Genomic DNA, 12,412 nt, shown 5'->3' with positions numbered 1-12,412 from the left:
AGTCTGAAATTAAGGTATGGGCAGGGTTGGTTCCTTCTAAGAGCTGTGAGGGAAGGATCTTTTCTAGATTGTAGATGGCTGTCTTGTACCCATGATGTTCTTGTATGCGTGTGGGTCTCTGAGTTCCCCTCTTTTTATGAGGACATCAATCATTTTGGATTAGAGCCCACTCCAATTACTTCATTTTAACTTTATTACCTCTGTAAAGATCCTGTCTCCAAATAAGGTCACATTCTGAGTCACTGGAGGTGGGGACTTCAACTTATGAATTTGAGGGTGGGGGAAGAGAGGCACCATTCAGCCCACATATATGATGAATGGAAGGGTGATGTGTGCTGTACAACACAGGATGAAAATGTGTGTGCAAATGAAGAAGGAAAGAAGAGAGGTCAGTCAGGTTTGCCATCTTTCATTTGAGAGATGTTAGAGAATTGCAGTTCAGGCCGTGTTGGAGATGAGTACTCTTTTTCACACCCTCTTCAGGACTGAAAGCAATTACTCTAGTGAAAGAAGAGAGATTCCAAATAGGAAGCATGGGAAAGGGTGCTCTGTCTTCCCCTGGCAGTCCCCACCTAAAGGTGGAGTTAGGGAAGTTTGCATCCTGCATAGTTAGAACTCTAGAATTGTAGCATTTCAGAATTTGCAAGAATTCAGAGCCTCTAGACACTTTTTTCTAAGCAGACTTCTAGTTGCCCAGACAAGTGAGGGCAAAAATGACTATCTCCATGGCTAGCTTGGCCCAGGATTAACTCACATGTGCATTCATTTATTCAATCTTTATCACTTATTGTCCCAATCTGCCTGCCCATGCAGGAGGCACCAGAGAGGCAGGTTCGATCCCTGGGTCAGAAAGATCCCCTGGAGGAGGAGATGGCAACCCACTCCAGTATTCTTGCCTGGAAAATCCCATGGAGAGAGGAGTTTGGCAGGCTACTGTCCCTGGAGTCCCCAGAGAGCTAGACCCTTAGTGACTAAACAACAGCAAAGAAATGTTTCTCCCTTAGCTAAGTGTCTGGCAACTCCCTGGAACACAGACTCTTTTAGTTAGGTCGTGAGCTGCACAGCCAGGAGGATGCCTTAGCAGGTTCAAAGCAACGTCGGAGAGGCTCTGGAAACACAGTTGAAGAGTCTAACGTGTGAGCTGCTTGTGAACTCACTGTCTTAACACTGCTTGAGAAGAGGCTTTCCTTAAGGGGCTGCTTTCCCACTGTGGTTGTGTAGGGCTATCCAATGTGGTTTTCTCCACATTTGTTGCAAAATTATTAGCAAAAATAGGTGAGTATGCATACACTTTTCCACTTTTAAGCCCTAAATGTAGAACTCTACAGTCAGAATCAGTCTGGCTATTGTGACTGTCTTAAGAATAAGATCAGATTACAGCACTAAATGATTGAGAGTAGTTTGAGGTTTCCCCCTTTTCATGTATACAAAGCCGTTCTGTACTGATTGAGTCACAAAGCAACTCATTTTAGTCGTGTATTTCCTTGGTAAACATGTACTGAGCCATTTTCAAAGGACGCATGTAGCTGGATCTACGGAATGTGATTTCTCTGCATAGCATGGCATCCAGTCACTCCTTATGGTAGGACAGGCTATGACAGTGATCTCTGAGATGATGCCCTCCCTCTGTGCCCATGGCAGACATCACTAATCAATTATGGAACCCTTTCCTGCTGAGACCAGGCATAGCCTCAGAAAGCCCTTCCACACACAAAGCTCTAAAAAGCCAGCAGGGATTAACTATAGTTGGAATTAGTACAAGAAATAAATCCTATTTGCCTAACAGCTCAGTGAGAGGTGACAGTCTGGGTGGCTCAGGCATAGTTCTGTTACTTTCTGTAGACATGGATTTAGAATTCTATTCCAATTATACAGTTTTATGGCCCCAAACTGAAACATTTATGAAAGGAAGAGGGTGAGAATTGCAAGGGACACCGACGTCATTGGTCATTATGTGCTTTTTAGTGAAGGACGTCACTGATTTACAGCTCGAAGAAATGCACACTGGGTTAGCACTTCCTGAGAAGAGTGATAATGAAGAGTTTGCCAAGCGAATGCCAAAGATAATCATGTTACAGCCTCTCTCAGATACTCATGTGTAGAGTCTGTGCATCGCTGTTCCGTTTTTCTCTTCGGTTGCAATTTATTGATGTTTTATTCAAAACCACCATGAATTAACCTACAAAAGTATATTTCCCTATAAAACTAGGAGGCCTGTTATGAGTGCATGAAACATAGATGTGATATTTTCTTGGCATAGGGTTCTCATCAACTTGTGTTCTATGTCAGTATAAACTGTTTTTCATGCTTCTGTGTCCTACCTTCAGATCACATCTTTTGTGTCTGTTGTCACGTGGGTCATCTTGAATTCTGTTTCTGACTTCTGGGAAGTTAAACCTGCCATAGACAGAGATATTTTCAGTAGAATAGGTACATGTGATAAAAAAAAAAAAAATACCCACTAAAAATGGTTGGTGTGGCTTTTTCTTTTAAAGGGAAAAAATTTTTGAATTAACTAATTGGATCTAACCCACTGATCTAATCCAACAGACTAGGCACAAATTGGCCATTAATACAGCCAAGTGAATAAATAGCAATTCTTGATTCTGTGTCAGGATGTAGACGGTATCTGGATGGACCATCTGTTGGGTGAGTGCCAAACTAAGGGTGAATCACCAAATCGACGGATGCCATCATTTAAATAACTGAGGTAACTGGGCTGAAAGGACCAATTTTGTTATTGTTAACTCCCGTCAGTTTTCAAAATTACTGACTTGATCCTGGAGTGACTTCTATGGACAGAGATCCATTCTAACATCTTCTGTCTCAATCAAGACATTGAATAACCCCATCTGCAGACATGACGAGGCAATGGCACCCCACTCCAGTACTCTTGCCTGGAAAATCCCATGGATGGAGAAGTCTGGTAGGCTGCAGTCCATTGGGTCACTAAGACTCGGACACGACTGAGTGACTTCCCTTTCACATTTCACTTTCATGCATTGGAGAAGGAAATGGCAACCCACTCCAGTGTTCTTGCCTGGAGAATCCCAGGGACGGCAGAGCCTGATGGGCTGCCATCTCTGGGGTCGCACAGAGTCAGACACGACTGAAGCGACTTAGCAGCAGCAGCAGCAAACATGACGAGTGTGGAGGTGGGTCCTGTAGGAGCCAGGGAGCAACTGAAGGAGGGAGGGCTGGCCTGAGACATTTGGCAAGGGAATTTCTGGGGACAGTTGGCCAGCGAGCCTGATAACTATTTTTTGACCTTTGCTTGAGGGTCTGGTTTTCTAATTATTTTTCAAGTACTGGCTCAGCACCTGATGGTGCTTGTTCATTTCATCCTCATTTCCCAGCTCCAACTCCATCTCCTAGAAGCCCAAGATTAGGGAATGGAGATGAATTCCCTCCAAAGCCTTGTCTAGGAGAAAGTCACCTTGAAGAACAAGGTCCTAATAGTAATGGTATGGTGACAGGGGCAGCTCCCAGGCTGTAGACAGAACAGATCAAAGAGAGAAACTGGGACCAGGGTAATCCCGAGACTCTCAACACTGGGGTTGTGCTCAGGCTTTCTAGAACGAGCACAAACTCTGAAATTGCACATGAAGAGTGAAGCAGAGAGTTCGTTTAGCACCAGGCAGTCGGACCAGAGGGCTTCCCAGGTGTCTTAGTGGTGAAGAATCTGCCTGCCAATGCAAGAGATCTAGGAGACACAGGTTTGATCCCTGGGTCAGGAAGGTCCCCTGAAGAAGCAAATGGCAACCCACTACAGTATTCTTGCCTGGATAAGAATCCCATGGACGGAGGAGCCTGGTAGGCTACAGTTCATGGAGTTGCAAAGGAGTCAGACATGACCAAGTGACTGAACAACAACAGTGTCCTCCGTTACTTCCAACAGAGCACTACTCCCAGCGCAACATGCTTATTGCACAATGTTTATATTTAAAAATGCATAATTGACCATTATTTTTTTATTCCCTTTCACTTTACCCTTCCCTCTCTTGTTTCAGTTCAGGATCTTCTCAGGTTTTTATTTTCTGTCAATATCTTCCCATTTCTACAGAAATGCCCCCAGGGTATTTTTTAACATATTTAATTTCAAGACATGCCAGTCCCTCTGAGAGATAATATATTCCAGGAGGAGACAGAAAATTTGGCAAAAGAACTTATGAATTTGATCTTGTTTCTGATCTTCAAGTTGCTTGTTGTCCTGTCTCAGAATTCCTGGTTTTTTGCTCTGTCATTTTTCTGGAGATTGCACAGGGCAGGACAGTGATTCTCCACCTGGGGGTGGTGAGGAACCTCTTGAAATTACAGCAAAATTGTATGTGCATGCACATGCGCTATTTTTAGGAGACACTTCATCAGACAGTCAAATTAATTCAGACCCCAGAAGAAAAACAAAACCATTAGTAAAGAACAAAAACCCTAAGAACTAAGTTCAGAAGACCCAAATGCCAGTCCTCGGGTTACTTTTTACCAGTTCAGTGACTAGTGCATGACCTCCTGGGGCACAGTTTCTTTGGCAGTAAAATAGGGAAGGTAATTCTCACCTTTCTTACAACACAGGGTCATGAGGATCAAATGAGACCATAAATGATAAAATATCAGAAACTCAGAAGTTCAATAAAAGCATTCATTTTTCTCATGCTGCCAAATCTTTCAGTTACGGGAAAACATAAGGGCCAGATCAGAAGTCAAACCAGTTCTGGCAACAAGGAACGTGCTGTTTTCAAAGCATGTTCATGTCCTCTAGTGATATTTAAGTCTTCCTGAATTCCTCACTAGTTCTGTATACAGATGCATGAGGAACACAGGCATTGTGGCAGTTATCCAGTTTATTCAGTCAATTATCTGAGCACTTGAACTAATATGATAATATATTCTTGCTCCACTATTTCTTTCTGGTCCTGCCTCTCCCTTCTGGTGAATGAACATTCCTGACGGCATAGCCCTTGTGTGATCAGCTGCCCTTTGCACAGTGACTCTTTTAAGAGGTTTCCAGAATTAGCTGTGTATGTGGTATTGACCATGTGACCAGCTCCAGCGACAGTGATCTAGGAATAAAGGATGGAAGGGTTCGACATTTTCCCTCCAACAGCGAAGGGCTTTGACCTAAGTGGAGCCCTGGATGGTTTCGGAGTCTGAGACCAGAGTGATGTCAGCTAGCAAATTAAACAAAGAGCCAGGTCAAAAGAGGCCAGAGTGAGGAGCCAGAGGGTGAGGATATACTTTATTACCAAGAGAGTGACACCTTTTAATTGGTGAACATGACAAATAAAGAGGTGGCAGTCCCAGCTTGCTTCGGATTTGCTCGTGCACCAACTGGGTTTGTGACAACAGAAATCCTTTCCTCTCACTTTGTTTAGAAGTTGTGATTTTGATTAGGAAACAAAAGGCCACACAGGAGACAAACTGTGAAATGGAGGGTGGCTTCTAACTGATAAGGACTGAATTTATTTGAAAGTCCCCTGAAATCCAGGCATAATATGAAATGAAAATAACTTCATAGTCAATAATTCAACATGAAATAAAAGTGAAAGTCGCTCAGTCGTGTCTGATTCTCTGCAACCCATGGGCTATACAGTCCAATGAATTCTCCAGGCCAGAATACTGGAGTGGGTAGCCTTTCCCTTCTTCAGGGGATCTTCCCAACCCAGGTCTCCTGCATTGCGGGCAGATTCTTTACCAGCTGAGCCACAAGGGAAGCCCAAGAATATTGGAGTGGGTAGCCTATCCCTTCTCCAGGGGATCTTCCTGACCCAGGAATCGAACCAGGGTCTCCTGCATTGCAGGCGGTCTCTTTACCAACTGAGCTACCAGGGAAGCCCTCATAACTCATATGTCTCCTGCTGCACCTTACAAAGTGTGTTTTTTCTTTTCCTGACTGACATCAACTTGAAGAGGAAAATGTTAGTCAGGAAAAGAAAAAACACACTTTGTAGGGTGCAGCAGGAGACATGTGAGTTTATGAGGACTGTTTAATTTTGAATAATACATGTGTCAACTCCATGGATCCTTCCCCAAATTTGCTTGTCTCCTGCTACAGTTCAGTCATCCTACTCTGTCAACAAGCCTAGAACAAATAAATCGGCATGCTGAAAATACTGCTTTCACTTCCAAAGGAGACTACCTGAAATTATAGGCATTTAGAATGGCATTAAATTTAAAAACCACAGCTTGCAGCCACCATAATTTTTTACAACTTAAGCATGGTTATGGAAGTGGTTGTGAAATCTCAGGGCTTGAATGGCACTTGGAAGAGTTTTCTTCTCAGTCTGGACCCAGTTTCTCATCGTAGTGGTCGCTGATGTTTCTAAGCAATGACCAATACCTTGTTTTTAACTAAAGCCCATCCTTGATTTTGATTTCTTTAGTTTTTCCCCTAATGTCCTTTTTTTCTGTTCTAGGATCGCATCCAGGGTATCACATGACATTTAGTCATCACATCTATTTAGGCTTCTCTGGTCTGTGGCACTTTCTCAGACATTCATTGTCTTTGATGACCTTGACAGACTTGGAGGAGTTTGGGACAGATATTCTGTGGAATGTTCTTCTACCTGGGTTTGTCTGATGATATTTCTCATGGTGAGACTGGAGTTATGGGTTTGAGGGAGGAAGGTCCCCGAGGTCAAGTATCATTCTCATCGTATCAAGGATCCAAGCTATTAACTATGATTTAACTATAATGACATTGACTTGATCGCCGCTGCTCAGGGAACCTTCATCAGGCTTTTCTCTCTCTTCATATCATTCTCTTGAGAAAGAAGTCACTAAGCAGGTCATGTGAAAGGAATGGAGGTCTACTCTTCATCCCATGAATGGGGTGCACATACATAAATTATTTGAAATTTTTCTGTCGAGAGATCTGTCTTTTCTCCTCCACTATTTTTTTTTTTAATATTCAATCATTTACTTACATCAGTATGAACTTACGGCTATTTATACCTAAGGCTATAATCTGAAACTACAATTTTTCATTTTCTTGATCAGATTGCCCCAGCTTTGCCCATGGGAGCTCTTTCAAATTGGCTCTTGGGTACATTGGACATGCACACTGCCATTGGAATTTTTGGTTGTTTTTGAACACTTCCCTACTTTTCAGCCCCATAAGACCTTCTTATGAAGTTATATATTTCCTTCCCCAACCCTGGACTCAGCCACTTCTCCAAAGAGATCTCGGCCCTTTTCTTGAAGGATGGTACTAACTTCTCTTTATTATTACTATTTTTTAAATACCTGACTGCAGATAATATGTTAAATGATTTCTTTTTTCTTTTAAAGATTTTTGATGTGGGTCATTTTTAAAGTCTTTATTGAATTTGTTACAATATTGCTTCTGTTTTATTTATGTTTTTAGTTTTTTGGCTGTGAAGCAGGTGGGAGCTTAGCTCCCTGATCAGGGATGGAACCTGCACCCCTGCATTGGAAGGCAAAGTCTTAACCACTGGACTTCTCTTTATTATTTTTAAAGGTATCCATTTATATCACTTTCTCTGAGTCCTTCCATTGTCCTTCTAGCTTCAGGAATCCGATTATTTCCCCATTTTTATTTTGATTTGTTTGCTCTTCTCTTTTGTGCCTTCAACAATCTGCCTTACAGATGCTCTGAGATTGAAGTTTCTCATCACATTTGAAGCCCCCTCTCTAAAATCTCTCGCTCTTCTGTCGTCTTTCTACTGAACATCACGTTTTCCCCTCTCTGGCACCTCTAGAGCGTCAGCTTTATGTTGGAAGGAAAGGAATGGAGAGGAATACGAAGAGAAGGAGTGATCTCAAGCGATCTCCTGGGTGGCATATTATTTTTAATTAATGCCGCTGCCATCTCCTCACTTTCCCAGCCAAATTAATGCAGCAAGAATTGTGTTGGCATCTGTGACAGCAAATGGAGAGGAACAGCAGTTTCAAAGGAGGGGGGTGACTGCCCCCCACCCCCAATCTGGGCACACTCTGGAGCAAGGCACAATCCACACGCAGATTGCCAGAGCTCACCGGGCTATGGGTTGGAACTCGGCGGCTCCCAGGAACACATGTCCTCCTCCGTGACTGACAGCGATGCCCACTCTCCATCACACAGGAAGACTTTGAAGAAGATTGTTTGCTGATGCGTTCCCTGCAGTCATGTGGGGAAGGCAGCTTACAGGGAGCTTGGGGGCAAGAAATAAGCACCCGAACAGCTGCCATTAGTGTCCAGAAAGAACAGGATCACAGAAAGAGCCCAGTTCTCTGTCTTCACTTCAGCCCAGTTGCCCCTTCCTCGCTCCCCATTCATCAGATCACCACCTCTAAGAAAAGTGATTGTTCTTTGCCTGTGGCTCAGCAAACGGTTCTCAGGGCCCACGCACCCCAGTGTCCATAGTTCTTGCTAGAGATGCAGAGGGGATCAGGACATGATTTCTGGTTCAAGGCAGACAAGATTAGCCTGTGAGCAGATCACATCAGACAGTGCATTATCTTTAGTACATATACCAATGTTCGTGCATTGTTATATGCATAGATTCTGTGGCTTTTATTAATTTTTTATTTTTCAAAAAAATTTACTTTCTGTTTATTATCTTTAAATTTCTAAATTTACATCAACAGATGAATGGATAAAGAAGATATGGAATGTGTATTAATACAATGGAATACTGTTGTTGTTTTGATTGCTAAGTAGTGTCTGACTCCTTTGCAACATCATGGACTACAGCCCACCAGGCTCCTTTGTCCATAGGATTTTCCAGGCAAGAATACTGGGGTAGGTTGCCATTTCCTACTCCAGGGATCTTCATGACCCAGGAATCAAACTTGCATCTCCTGCATTGGCAGGCAGATTCTTTACCACTGAGCCACCAGGGAAGCCCATAATGGAATACTACTCAGCCATAAAAAAGAATGAAATAATATCATTTGCATCAACATGGATAGACATAGAGATGATTATACTAAATGAAGTAAGCCAGGCAGAGAAAGGAAAATATCATATGATATTTTTATATGTGGAATCTGAAAAAAAAATGATACAAATGAACTTATTTATGAAACAGACTTACAGACAATAGAAAACAAACTTATAGTTACAAAGGGGAGAGGGAGTGGGGGGTATAAATTAGGAGGTTGGAATTAATATACATATACTACTGTATATAAAATAGGTGAACAAAGACCTACAGTATAGCACAGGGAATTATACTCAGTATTTTGTAAAACCCTATAAAAGAAAAGAATCTGAAAGGAATACATACATATATATGTGTACATACACACATATACATATATGTATGTACATACATATATATGTGTACATACACACATATACATATATGTATGTACATACATATATATATATAAAACTGAATCAATGTGCTGTACACCTGAAACTTATATAGGGTAAATCAACTATACTTTAATAAAAATTTTAATTACTAAGCTTATGATTTGTTATCTTTAACTTTCCCAAATAATGTGTGAATACTTCCTTCTTTTAAAAAAAAAAAATAAATTAAAACATTACAGAAGAAGCTGAAGGTCTCTCTAACAAGCATACCAACTCCTCCCCAAACCCACTTTTACCTTCTCCTTTCCAAATCCCTAGGCAACCACTGTTTGAGGTTTGTTGCCTATTTTCCCAGAGAGAAGGTATGTTTTTTTTAAAAAGATACTCAGATTCAGGACTGTCTTGTTCAAAACGATACAGCTGACACATCACTGCCACATGGCTCCCTTTCCTTCCCTTCTTTTCTGGCTGTCACTTAGCCTGGGTTGGTGATAAAATTCCAGGCAATACTTGGAATGTGGACAAGCCGAGATGGCTCTTGTCAAAGCAGAATAATCAGAATGGACGAGAAAGGCTGGGCCTGGAGAAGCATGCAGATGTCCCCATTGATGAATCCAGGCTGGACCAGGTCGAGGGGGCTGGACCTGGGAAATGAGCAAAGGCCAGCCATCAGTCACCAAGAGAAACAGAAGCGGCGGGGGGAGCACACAACTAGAGGAAGGATCCAAACCAGGGTAGAGACATGCAGAAGGAGGAACACGGTCCTCAGGCCTGGGAGGGACAGGCGAAGCAGGGCCCTGCAGATAAAGCCGTGGTCTTTGAGCAGAACCTTGGTGGCAGGCAGGAGACCGCATTGTACCCAGGGGAGAGTCCTGCCACGGACTTCTTCTTATACTTTTTATTAATCGTACCCAGACTGAGAAACACAACATCTCCAGGGGCAGAGAAGCCCCCTCTTCTTGTCCCCACTAAAGGACTGAGGTTTTCCTTGGCAACCCTGTTCAAGTCTTTTTGTCTTGGTCTCTAAGAACCCCAGAGGGTTCAGCCAGATAGACAGCAGGTAGGTGTGTGCGTGTGCATGTGTGTCTGCGTGTGTGTGTTTGTTGGTAGAAAAGAGTCTCCTTTTCTTGTGTAATAGGAGCAAGACTTAAGACATTTATGTGCTTTTCTCTTTGGGAGAGAATGGACACATGTATATGTATGACTGAGTCCCTTTGCTGTTCACCTGAAACTATCACAACACTGTTAACTATACCCCAACACAAAATAAAAAGTTAAAAAAATTTAAAAGGATTTCAAAAAAAAAAGAAATCTAGGTATAATCTGTAAAATCATACAGACTCTAAATTCCAGTGTTCATTGGAGAAATACTATTTTGTGTTTTGTTGAAAAATACTTGACTGAAACAATAAAAAAGCAATAAATTAAAAAATGTTTAAATTAATGTTCTCTTTTGTCCCTCTGCACCCACAACCTGCTTCCTGGTGGACTCAAGGTGTTAGCCCACCTGGGAAGCCAAAAGGCTGGTTCCATGGGGAGGAAATGCGTGAGGACTGTTTGGGCAGGGAGGCAAAGAGAAAGCTTCTTGGAGCTTCAGAACAGTGAGCTGGGCGAAGTAAACAGGAGGGTTGAGAGCAGGCTGTTTCTGGGAAAGGACTGATGTTCTAAATCCCCAGGTTTCCACTTAACACCCCGAGGGTAAGGCCAGCCAGCCAGCTCCTAGAGCTTTAAAAGGATGTTCGAACAGGTGGGAGTAAAGTTAAAGGAAAACTCTCTCTTTCTGACCTCAGTGATATGGAGAGTTGAAGCAGAGAGAAAAGAGGAAACAGGCTAGAGACAGAGACTATTAAACAAACAGCCCTGTTTCCCCTTATCTAGATCATCTCTCCAAAATTATAATACACAGAATTAAAGGGGTGCAGCCCCACTGCCCAGCTAGGAAGGCCCTGGATGGGCTGTGGCAGGACTGGCTTGCTCCCCTGAGCTCCCTTGACCACCTGGTGTATGTACACTGTCTCAGAGGCCATGAGGCCAGCCAGGGGGAGGGGGAGGTGACCCCCAGCAGAAGGCAAGAGCCAGACAGCCCCCACCAGGGCCCAGATGGAAGATGCAGTGAAGACGCAGGGAGGATTCAGCATCAGCAGGAGTGGAGAGGAGGCCAAGGCAGTGGTGATGGGCCTGGGTCCCAGACCAGCCAAGAAAGATAAGACCCTGAGTTTCAGCCACAGGCACTGGCGTCAGAAACCTGCCGGGCATCCAGAGACAGGATCCTGCCCTGAATGTGCTATGGGTTCCTTGGGGCAGACAGAGGTGCATCCAAGTCATGGATCTTTCTCTTTAGTACAAAAGTGGGGAGGGGGATTGCTGACCTGCTGTGTCTTCTGGGCCGCAAGTCACTGCAGCCTTGCAGGATGGGCCGGGCACACCTGCTCCCATCCTCCCAGATGTCCTCTTCCTGGAATGAGAGGTACAGAGCCCTCTGGCCCTCTCCCAGGGGCTGCTGTCCTAACACACTCCAGGGACAGGTATTTTGGACAGCTTGGTATTTGGTGGCCTCTCCCAGGCTTGGGGCTCTTGGTCTAGATGAGCCCACTGTGTAGGGCAGCTCCACCAGTGGCCCTCAGTCTCCCAATTGCGTTGCAGGACCAGGAAAGAGAGAGCATCTGTCTGCTTTCTAACAAGTTTCCCGCAGAGCTGCCAGGATGGAGCAGAAGCCAGCCTGAGATGGCTCACTGGGGTGCAGCTGCCTGCCCTTTCGGGACCTTCCAGGTGGGCAGGACGCTTCTGCCTGAGCTAACTTGATAATCATAGGCCACAACACGGGGAAAGGTCCACTCTGAAAGGTGGCTTCCTCCAGAGTCTTCCCAGACCCCAGAGAAGCAGGTGCAAAGGCTCAGGTTCTTCCCCAAGCAAGAACCAACAGTGTGTGTGTGTGTATTCAGTCACTTCAGTTGTGTCTGACTCTTTGTGACCCTGTGGACTGCAGCCAGGCTCCTCTGTCCATGGGATTCTCCAAGCAAGAATAATGGAGTGGGTTGCAATGCCTTCCTTAAGGGGAACTTCCCAACCCAGAGATGGAACCTGTGTCTCCTGCAGCTCCTGCATTGCAGGCAGATTCTTTACTGCTGTGCCACCAGGGAAGTTCAAACAACCACG

This window comes from Bos taurus, chromosome 19 (assembly GCF_002263795.3).
Source record: "Bos taurus isolate L1 Dominette 01449 registration number 42190680 breed Hereford chromosome 19, ARS-UCD2.0, whole genome shotgun sequence".
In the NCBI taxonomy this organism is placed as follows: Eukaryota; Metazoa; Chordata; class Mammalia; order Artiodactyla; family Bovidae; genus Bos; species Bos taurus.
Note: the sequence above shows the minus strand (reverse complement) of the source record.